General features: G+C 39.3%; 1 protein-coding gene and 1 long non-coding RNA gene across 2 annotated transcripts in view; one reads left to right on the forward strand and one right to left on the reverse strand.

The window, feature by feature from the left end:
• The window catches only part of SMC5 (structural maintenance of chromosomes 5), a 396,836-nt gene that overhangs the window by 33,178 nt on the left and 352,260 nt on the right, over nt 1–11,398 (forward strand). The window lies entirely within an intron of this gene.
• The window catches only part of LOC138160470 (uncharacterized), a 32,717-nt gene that overhangs the window by 20,631 nt on the left and 688 nt on the right, over nt 1–11,398 (reverse strand). The gene's annotated exons all lie outside the window — the stretch shown is intronic.

Here is an 11,398-nt window from a genome sequence, read left to right on the forward strand (position 1 = left end):
AGAGAGAGAGAGAGAGAGAGAGAGAGAGAGAGAGAGAGAGAGAGATACAGAGAGAGAGAGATACAGAGAGAGAGAGAGAGAGTGAGTGTTTCTCACATGCACCAGATCCTTCTTACTTTGCTCCAGGTCTCTGCTAGGTGCAGACTCTCAGGCCTACATCATTATTCCCTCATCTTTTTTCCCCCAGGTTCTGGACCTTTGATTCCAGGGAATGCTAAAAACTCTTTTTATAACTTGAGAGAATTCCCTGGGGGCAGTCAGGGGTTAAATGACTTGCTCATCATCTGTCAACCAGTATGTGTCAAGGCAGATCTTAATGAATTCAGTTCTTAAAGACTCCAAGGCTAGTTCTTTATCCACTACCCCATACAACCTTCTCTGTTATTCATGTGGGACCTTCAGTAGAGGTAACAACATGGCTTCCTTTGGCCTTTACCTCTGAGTTTCTTCCCTTTCCATAAATAAAGGACACTGGAACTTATGAGTGAGATAGTACATTATACAAGGATAAGTTTTTCAAACTTAGATTTAGTTCACAATAAGAAACAGTTTACAAGAAGTATCAACTCTTCAGAATGGCATTGGTTCTAATTTCAGTTGATTTTAAACTCACAGATCCAGTAGGGGTAATACACAATTTTCCATAAGTATCTCTAATTTAATGTAGGTGCATTTTTATTTTTCAAAATAAATTCAAAATAATTAAAAAATAAAAAATATTTTTTATTTTTGGGAGGGGGAAAGGCAGGACAATTGAGGTTGAGTAACTTGCCCAAGGTCACACGGCTAGTACATGTTAAGTACTCAGTACTCCTAACTCTAGGGTTGGCACTCTATTCACTGTGCCACCTTGCCGCACCAATGTAGATGGTTTTATGGACCTCTTACAAGGTTGTGACATGGTTAGTCAGTCAATAAACATTTATTAGTACCCACTATGGTCTAAGCACTGTATTAAGTACTGTGGATAATAAAAAAAAGAGAGAGAGAAGAGACAGTCCCTACCCTTAAGGAACTCACAAACAAAATGGGAGAGATAACAAGCAAACAAATGTGTACAAATGCTATAAGATAAATAGGAAATAATTAAAAGAGAAAAGACACTACAATTAAGAGAAATTGGGAAAGGCTTCCTATAGAAGCAAGGTATCATCACATACTTAGGGATATGGAATTACAAGAATTCTAACAAGTGGTCCACCAGCTTCTGTTGGAAGATTTCTAGTGATGAAACATTCAGTTATTCATGAGGCATCCTGTTCTATCTTTGGAAAGCTGTAATTGCTAGGAAGTTTCCCCATGATCTCTCCATAACCTCTGTCCATAGCTCTTAGTTCTGCCCTCTGGAAACAAACAGAACATTCTAATCTCTTTTTTATGAAACAACCCTTAATGATAGTCACCCGTTAAACCTTCTCTTCTCCAGGCTAAACATACTCAGTTTTTTTCAACTGATCCTTGTCTATACTTATACATATACATACACATACATATACACATGCACATTCACATACTCATACAACACACTCATGCACATACACATGCACATACATATACATATACACATATGTCGATCTCCTTTGTACACACTCCAGGTGTCAAGTGTCCTTCAAAAAAATTTGTCTGTTACTCTTTTTTTTTTTTTTTTGCTTTTTTTGGAGGGGGAATGGCAGGGCAATTGGGGTTAATTGACTTGCCCAAGGTCACACAGCTAGTAAGTATTAAGTGTCTGAGGCCAGATTTGAACTCAGGTCCTCCTGACTCCAGGGCCAGTGCTCTATTCACTGGGTCACCTAGCTGCCCCTGTCTGTTACTTTTTCACCCAAAGAGGACTGTTTCCCAAGGAGGTCATTGTCAGCAAAATCAAATGAAACCATACTAAAAAAAATCCCACATGTACTGAACACAGTGATAAGATAGCAAGGATACATACATATACACATATATACACACAATATATATATATATATATTATATATTATAGACTCATACATATCTATATACAGTAAATGATTTATATACTATGCTTCTATCAATGCATCATAAAATTGCATTGTCATTGGCTGTTATTCACATTAACTCATATTGAACTTTCAATCCACTAAATTTTCTATTTTTATATGAACTACTGTCTAGATCACTTTGCCTAAGCAACAGTTATACCACCAAAACACAGATACCAAACAAATCCAAAAGTTAAGGGGAAATTACTCGAAAGGACTTTAAAATGGACTTTGAAAGACTACTAGCTCTGATCCACATAATGACCAATAACACCTGTAAAGAGCTCATGATGAAGCATGCTTTCCACCTCCAGATAGAGAACTGGTAAACTCAGAGTATAAAGCAAACCATATTTTCCTTTCTTTTTATTTTCTTTTCCTTATTTCTTTCTTTTTTTGACATGACGAATATGGGAAATTGCTTTGTATGATTATATATATTATATATAAGTATATAATATATATATTTATAATGGGTTTTGTTTTTCTTGCCTTCGCAGTATGCCAGGGAGAAAGAGAAGGAAGGGAGAGAATTTGGAACTGAAAGTAGAATAAAATTGAATTTAAAAAAAGAAAGGGCTTTTGGTTCCAAACTATGATTTAGGGGAAGTTGATAATGAAGAAACTATTGAGAAAGATTACAAATTCTTTCTATCTGATCATTTATTTTGGCAGAGGGCACTACCACCTTTCTAGTCACCCAAATTTACAAACTTGGAGTCAACTTTAAATACTATTCTCTCTTTTCCTTCATATTTAATTAGCTGTCAAATCTTGCTGATTCTACCTCTACAAAATCCCACTTCAGTTCCCTTCTCTCTACTCAAACAGTCACCTCCCTACTTCTGGTCCTTATCACTTCTCACCCCGATGATTGCAAGTCTCCTAAATGATCTCCCTGAATCCAGTCCCTCCTTCCTTCTTTCCAATGTATTTCAGTCTTGCTTGAGCACTTAACTATTTTCCATTGGTAGCTGTACAATGTTTTGTAGCCTGCCAATTTCCTGACAGTTTTGGTCTTAGATATTTCTGTTAATTTTCTTTATATCTTGCACACTTCACTTTCATCTGAGAAATTTGATAACATTTCCTCATATGACAGCTTCTCTTCTTCTCCTAGATATATTAAATTTTCATTTCTGCAGGGACTTTTCAGCTTCTGTAATCATCTTCTGTAACTACCTCTCCTTGTTCAGTTAACAATTCATCCCTTTCCTATAGAGAAGAGCAAATGATCTTCTTTTCTAATTTTTTTTGGTGATAGGAACTTTAACATTTAAATTATAGATTTGAATTTATTATGGAATCTAATGTAAAATGTGGGTCTAAGGCTTATTCCTGCCAGATTGCTTCCCAGTTTTCCCAACATTTCTTAACAAATAGGAAATTCTTCCCCAAGTAATGGGAAAGTTTCCCAAGTTTTGATTTTCCTTTATCTACTCTATTTCATTGCTAAGCTTTTCTACTTTTAATGAAAAATTATTTTGAATATTGCTACTTTATAATATAGTTTGAGGTCTAAACATCATATTCCCTCTTTATTCCTACTTCTTTTTTTCATTATTTTGACTGCTGTCCTAGATCTTCCATTTCTCCAAATGTACTATTTTACAAAGAGTTTTATAAAATACCGCTTTGGTATATTAGTATAACATTAAACACATAAAGTAGGGGAGACGAGTCAAGATGGCAGAGTAGAAGCAGGACCTCCCCACTGCTCCGGCTTCCACCTTCCCCAATCAATGCAAAAAGGGGACTCTGAACAAACTTTGGAGCTGCAGAACCCACAAAATGACACAGAGAAGCTAACCTCCCGCTGAGGACAGCCCGGCAGGCCAGCAGGAATCGGCCAGCGCAGCTCTCTGGGAGTGGAGCCCAGGCCTGGGTGAGATGGAGGTTTTAGCCCCAGGGCAGGTCTGACCAGAGGCAGGCCAGAGGGACTTTGGATCAGCAGCAGCTGTGGCTGTTTCTAGAATTATCAACACATAGATGCAAAGGACAAAGTGAGAGATCAGTGCAGTCTGGACTTTGGGACCCAGTAGGTGGAAGTGTGTGGCTTTTACCCCAGGGGCAAGAAGGCACTGAGACCCCCAGCACAGCCAGCCAGCACCATATGGCAGCTTCAGCTCCTGGCCTGCAGAGTGTAGGGGGACCAAGCAACCAGTCTAAGGGGTAATTGCTCTTGCTTTAACCTGCTTGCATCTGGATTGCGGTCTAGGGGGGAGGTCCTCGGGTGCATGACCAGCTTGCCAGAGCTGTGGAGGCCTCAGAAAGGGCACCCCTCTAATACCTCTGGCAGCTGAGAAAACCCCAGCATTTGGGGCAAAAGCTCCCCTATCAGGTGGCAGAGTCCTACTGTGGCAAAAGACCCAGGGGTCAACTGACTGAGGGGCCACATGACCAGGCAAAGGAAACAAAGCAGACAGAAGATTCCAACATTACACTCCTATTTTGGGCACAAAAAGGAGCAAAGCATGGAACAGGAGGAAGACAGTGAAGTCAGAACTCCTGCACCAAAAGCTTCAAAGGAAAATACGAGCTGCTTACAGGCCATAGAGGACCTTAAGAAGCAGATAAGAGAAGTGGAGGAAAAATTGGGAAGAGAAATGAGAACAATACAAGAAAATTATGAAATGAGAGTCAACAGCCTGACTGAGGAAAATAACACCTTAAAAAAATAGACTAACTCAAATGGCAAAAGAGGCCCAAAAAGGCGATGAGGAGAAGAATGCCTTAAAAAGTCAAATTTGCCAGATGGAAAAAGAATCTCAAATGCTCACTGAGGAGAATTGTTGCTTCAGAACTAGATTGGAGCAAATGGAAGCTAATGACTATGAGAAATCAAGAGGCTGTTAAACAGATCCAAACAAATGAAAGAATAGAAGGCAATGTGAAATATCTCATGGGAAAAACCACTGACCTGGAAAATAGATGCAGGACAGAGAATTTAAAAATTATTGGATTACCTGAAAGCCATGATCAAAGTAAGAACCTAGAAATCATCCTCCAGGAAGTTCTCAAAGAAAACTGCCCTGGTGTTTTAGAACCAGAGGGCAAAACAGAGGTTGAAAGAATCCACTGATCACCTCCTGAAAAAGATCCCAAAAAGAAAACTCCTAGCAATATTATAGGCAGGTTCTGGAATTCCCAGATTAAGGAGAGAGTATTACAAGCAGCCAGGAAGAAACAATTTGAATATTGTGGAAACACAATCAGGATAACCCAGGATCTGGCAGCTTCTACACTGAGGGATCAAAGGGCTTGGAATATGATATTCCTGAGGTCAAAGGAGCTAGGATTAAAACCAAGAATCACCTACCCAGCAAAACTGAGCATAATAAGGACTTTCAAACATTGTTGCTGAAAAAACCAGAGTTGAATAGAAAATTTGACATTCAGATAAAAGAAGCAAGAGAAGCATGAGAAGGTAAACAGGGAAAAGAAATCATGAGGAACTTATCAAAGTTGAACTAGTAACACTCTTACATGGAAAAACAATCATTGTAACTTATGAAACTTTTCTCAGTATGAATATAGTTGAAGGAAATAGAAATATATATGTCTATATATGAGGTTATATGGGCATATGAATACATATGTGAAAGTGTTTATATATGTTTACAGGTATACATAGAGGGCACAGGACCAATTTAACAGGAAGGGCTGATACTTAAAGGGTGAAATTAAGAGGTGAGAGAGAAATATAATGAGAGAAGATGGGGAGAGACAGAATAAAGAAGCGGCGAGGGAAAATGGTTGCAATGGAGGGGAAGAATAGGAAGGTCAACCCCATTCCCATTGAATTTGGCTTGGGGAGGGAATGAAATACACACTAAATAGGGTCTCACCCTTCAGGAGAGTAGAGGGGAAAGGGATAAGAGGGGGGATGATGGAAAGGAGGGCAGGCTTGGGGGGAGGTGTAATAGTAATGGAATTCAAAGATCCCCCTGTATTGGCTTGGTTTTTGGTTTGATTGTGTTAAAATTCAGAGCTTGTGAATCCCACTTGTGGAATGGACTTGTTGACGTGAAAAGAGAGGGCTGAACTGGGAGGAGCTGGTGACGTAGATTTGGAGAGACACAAGAGAGAGGCAGAAGAACTTTTTGAAGCAGCACCTTGGAGGCAGAGAGAGACTGAAAGGATTGCTGAGGGCCACTTTGAATTGCCCAGGACTTTTGAGAGCTGCCACCCAGAGCTGCCAAGGACTGAGGAGACATGGCTGTTATGCTGGTACTTTGTCTGTCTGTTTTGATGTTGTTTTGCCAGACCTGTTCACTGGTAAAAAACAGTGCTGTTGTTGCAGAGTTCTGGAACCTTGCTGTTGGTTCAGAGCTCCAGAGACTGTTCTGCAGACAGAGAGTGAATTCTGTACACTGGTGAAAGACAGTGCTGTTGTTGCAGAGGACTTGGAACCTTGCTGTTGGTTCAGAAGCCCTGAAGAAGGATTTTCTTGTTGCATGTTTACAGAAATCCTGGAAGGGGGTTTTGCTAATGTTTTCAGGGATCCTAGGACTGTTCTGCAGACAGAGAATGAATTAATGAAGACTCTGGCAATGTATCTTGTGGCCTTGCTCAGCTTTGTCTCCCCAGGAACAAAGATTGCTGAGAACTTGCCTCTTATCAAGATGAAGAAAAGACCTCCATTTGGGTATTAAAAGCTGTGCTTAAACTTGTTGTAATGCTGGGGTAGATTCAATTGTAATCCAAGAGTGAGGAACTTTTGACCTTTTTGTGCTCTGTGATTGAACAAATGAATGTACTTTACTTATGATTGGAAACTAATCTCCATTTGAGAAGAGGGGCTTTGTGATGGACTAAATGAATGTACAGCCTAGGGGTGGAGTAGTATTTAGAAGAGGGACTTTGTGATTGATTAAATGAATCTAATGTCCAAGGGTGGGGTAGTACTTGATTAAATCACTCTTGGTAAATTCTGTATTTTGAATTATGCTATATGTTGATTCTCTCTGTTCTTAACTAGTCACTAAATAAAATGGAGAGCACCTATGCTGGTATTTTGAACCTTGGGAAGTTGCCTGTGCTTGGCATTACAGGAGAGAAGTTGGAAGCACCCACTTTTGAAAAGGGACGGGATCAAAGTAGAGAATAGAACAACTGGGAGGTGGGATAGGAGGGAGGGAAATATAGTCAGTCTTTTACAATATATCTACTATGTTATTGTTTTGCATTAGCCACATATGTATAACCTATACTGAATGGCTTATCTTCCCAGTAAGGGTGGGTGACAAGGAAGGAAGTATTAATATATAATGTATATTAATACTATTTTACATGTAATTGGGAAATAAGACATACAGGCACTAGGGCATAGAGATCCACTGGAAAAGTCATAAGGGATATGGGAAAAAATATGGGAGAGAACAGATTGGAGAGGGAATATCCTGTGGGACTGCTATTTTGGGGAGGTGGGTAGGAGAAAAATGGGGAGAAATTTGTAACTCAAAATCTGGCTGAAATGAATGATGTAAATCAGAGACTCTAATAGAAGACTATTCTCTTGGGCCACTGCAGTTGTGTGTATGTGTGTGTGTGTGTGTGTGTGTGTGTGAGTGAATTAGATATATTTCAGTTCACCGTTAGCCCTTGTCTCTCAGTATTTTGTTTTGTGAGAGTTAAAAGAATGTGCCCGTGGGCATGTCAGGTTCAGTAACACCAGCTTTTTACTTCAATACTATCTTTTGCTTGTATTACAGCCTAATAAGTAAGGTCTTGTGCTTGTAAAGAAATTTTCAGTGATTTCTCATTAAAAGATGTTTTATCTCTGAAAAAAATGTAAATTAACTTTGGTAGTATTGTCATTTTTATTATATTAGCACAACCCAATCATGAACACTGAATATTTCTCCAACATTTTAAATTATTAGGAAGCATTTTAATTGAATCTATACAAGTACTAGGTGTGTTTTAGTAGATTGCCTTCCAATTATTTTATGCTTTTGATAGGTATTATGATGGGGATTCTTTTTTATTATTGTTTCTTAGATTTTGTTATCATTTAGAAATTTTGTTGATTTTTGTGGATTTGTTTTATAGCCTGTGATTTTGTTGAAGCTATTAATGTCTCAATTAGTATCTTTGCTGATTCTCTAGGATTTTCTAAGTAAACAATCATGTCATTATCAAATTAAGATTGTTTCTTCTTTGATTTCTTTCTATTACATTATTATTGCTATTATTTCTAGAATTGTATCAAATAATAGTAGAGAAAGAGGGCATCTTTGCTTCATTTTTGTACTTTCTGCGAAAACATCTAGTATTTCCCCTTTGTATATGATGCTTGCGTTTGGTTTTAAGTAGATACTTTTTATCATATTAAAAAAATTCCTCCATCAGTTGTTCTCAACCTGGGGTCCATAGACACCCCCAAGGGGTTCATATATTATTTTTTTTGCTAATTTGATTTTATTAATCAATTTGTTTGTTTCCTTTTAGTTTACAGGATTCAATTCCACAATTCCTTGCGTTTCACATTTTGTCCCCCTCCCTCCCCTCCCCCCCATGGCGGCATATAGTCAAGTAGAGGATCTGTAAATGCTTTCACATTATTCATTAGTCAGGTTAAAAAGACGGATTATATCAGATGGAATGAAAAATGGTAAAGAGGACATAAAACCAAATAAGAGAAGGAAAAAGATCAGGTATTTTGCTTCCACCTGGATATAAACTCAGTTCTTTCTAGTTCTTTCTCTGGATGCACACATTTCTCTCCATCATGAGTCTTTTGGGATTGACTTATATCACTTCTTTCCTGAGAAGAGTCCAGTCTATCAAAGTTGGTCATCACACATACGTTGTGTCTGTAATTGTGTACAAATTCCTCCTGGTTCTACTCTTCTCACTCAACATCAGTTCGTATAAGCCTCTCCAGGTAAATATGAAGACCATCTGCTCCTCACTTCTTATAACACAATAGTATTCCATAACATGCATATACCACAACTTGTTCAGCCATTCCCCAATTGATGGGCACCCCCTTAATTTCCAGTTCTTTGCCACCACAAAAAGAGCTGCTATAAACATTTTTGTACATATGGGTCTTTCTCCCACTTCTATGATTCCCTTTGGGATATAATGCTAGGAGTGGTATTGCTTGGTCAAAGGATATGAAAGTATTTATAGCCCTTTGGGCATAATTCCAGATTGCTCTCCAGAAAGGCTGGATCAGTTCATCACTCCACCAGCAATTCATTAGTGTTCCAATTTGCCCACATCCTCTCCAGCATTTGTCATTTTCCTGTTTTGTCATCTTAGCCAATCTGACTGGTGAGATGTGGTACCTCAGAGTTGGTTTGATTTGCATTTCTCTAATTAATAGTGATTTAGAGCATTTCTTCATGTGCTTATAGATATCTTTAATTTCTTTCTCTGGAAATTGCCTGTTCATATCCTTTGACCATTTATCAATTGGGGAATGACTTGTATTCTTATAAATTTGATTCAATTCTCTGTATATTTTGGAAATGAGTCCTTTGTCAGAGACCATATATTATTTTAGAATGGTCCAAGAACTTGGATGAGAAAATGTTAAATCTTTATTTCAGTATAATTGATTTCTTTTGTAAACCTATATTTTTTGGTTTTATATGTTTAAAAACCTTATTTTGAGAAACCATGCCTTTCTAAAGTTCTGTAGGTTTCATCAGATGCTAAAGGGGACCATGGGCTTTACCAGACTGTCAAAGGTGCCCATGACAGAAAAAAGGTTAAGAACTCCCAAACTATGCCTTTACTTTGTATTTCATCATAAATGAGTATTATACTTCATAAAGCACTTTTTCTACATCTGTTTAAATAATCATGTGGTTCTGAATATTTTCTTAATATACTGAATTATGTTGTTTCCCTAACCATTCTTGCATACCTGGTATAAATTCATTTGATCATAACGAATGATTTTTTTAAAAAAAATACATCTTTGTAGTCTTTTTAAATTATCCATGAAATCTTAATGGAATTAGAGGAAGGCCTTCAGCACTCTGGGTGTGCCCCCTATGACAAACTTATGGAAGAACTTGGACAAGAGTACTGCAGGATGGATGGGTATGGATGGGGTGGAATTTGCAAAAATGGAGAGAGTAGCAGAGGGTATCAAAGTTAGAATACTGGGACTAATACACCGGAATGTGAAGATTGAGCTTGGTAAACCTTAAAGCACTGCATGAGCTATAACTTTTTCTTTTTAAAATTAGGGGCGGCTAGGTGGAGCAATGAATAGAGCACCAGCCCTGGAGTCAGGAGGACCTGAGTTCAAATGCGCCTCAGACACTTAAAACAAAACTAGCCTTGTGACCTCGGGCAAGTCAGTTCACCCCAACTGCCCTACCTTCCCCTCTCCCAAAAGCAGATTAAAAAAAAAAAAGAATTCTTATCTTAGAGATTTCTGTTAAGGTCAAGGGGCAGACATCACATACTGTATTAGCTCCTTACTCCTCATGCAAGTCCCTGAAGTGTTTTCTTGGGGGGGGGGGGGGGGGCAGAGCGGTATTACTTTGGAACTGGGGGGACTAATTTACGAAGGTGTAAATTCTTGCCAAACTATCCAATGAGAATATTTTGGATGCTTATAAAGAAAAACCTTATTTATCACCGACACTGAATGAACCAAGAGAAATCTAGGCAAAAAAAGAGGACTCATCTGACCACAAAAACAGCTCAATAAACAATACTATCTCCCTAACTAACAGATTTTTAGTTCTGTGGGGCTGGGTGATGCCGAACACGAGGTGAGGCATTAGTTCCTCTGGATCCAAAGTATATAATAGGAATGTGGTGAAGTCAGATAAGCGTTTTTATGTGAAGTTTATTACTGCATTGGCAGATGTATGCAAAACATCCAAGAGGGTGTCCTGAAGATATTCCAACCCTGTTCTATTCTGGGGAGAAGAGGTTAAAAATAAGGGACAAACCTAGATGATCCGGTATGCCAGATGTGGGCAAGCTGACGCAAAGGTCCCCAGAAATAATCTGGTTCCCACAGAAGAAGGGCGGAGAGGCGTCCTACTCAGCCCTGCTCAAGTCAGCATTGGGTCTCTTGGTCGTCTCGCCTCCTGGATCATCCTTTCAGAGGCAATAGCAGGGCCAAGGGCCTTCACCCTGACCTGCCCCTTCTCTCGCAGCTTCTCCTCGGCCGGCCTCGGCTTTGGCCAGAGAGCCTCCAGCTGTCTCCTCCCTCCCCAGCCCCCAGCTTCGCTGAGGACCAGCTGTGCGGCGGGGTGAACTCACTCTGGACTTCAGTTTCCTAGCTGCTGCTGCAGCCTCGCCGCTCCGGACCCGCCTTCGGGAGCCTCCAGCCACACAGAGCTGAGATCCAAAGTGGGGCTCCTCCAGAAAGTCACTCTGCCGCCTCTCCAGGCCATTTCTACCTCCCGGCCCCC

The sequence above is a fragment of the Petaurus breviceps genome, unplaced genomic scaffold, assembly GCF_028583685.1.
Source record: "Petaurus breviceps papuanus isolate PSGF00001 unplaced genomic scaffold, PetGlider_PUasm1.0 118, whole genome shotgun sequence".
Classification (NCBI taxonomy): Eukaryota; Metazoa; Chordata; class Mammalia; order Diprotodontia; family Petauridae; genus Petaurus; species Petaurus breviceps.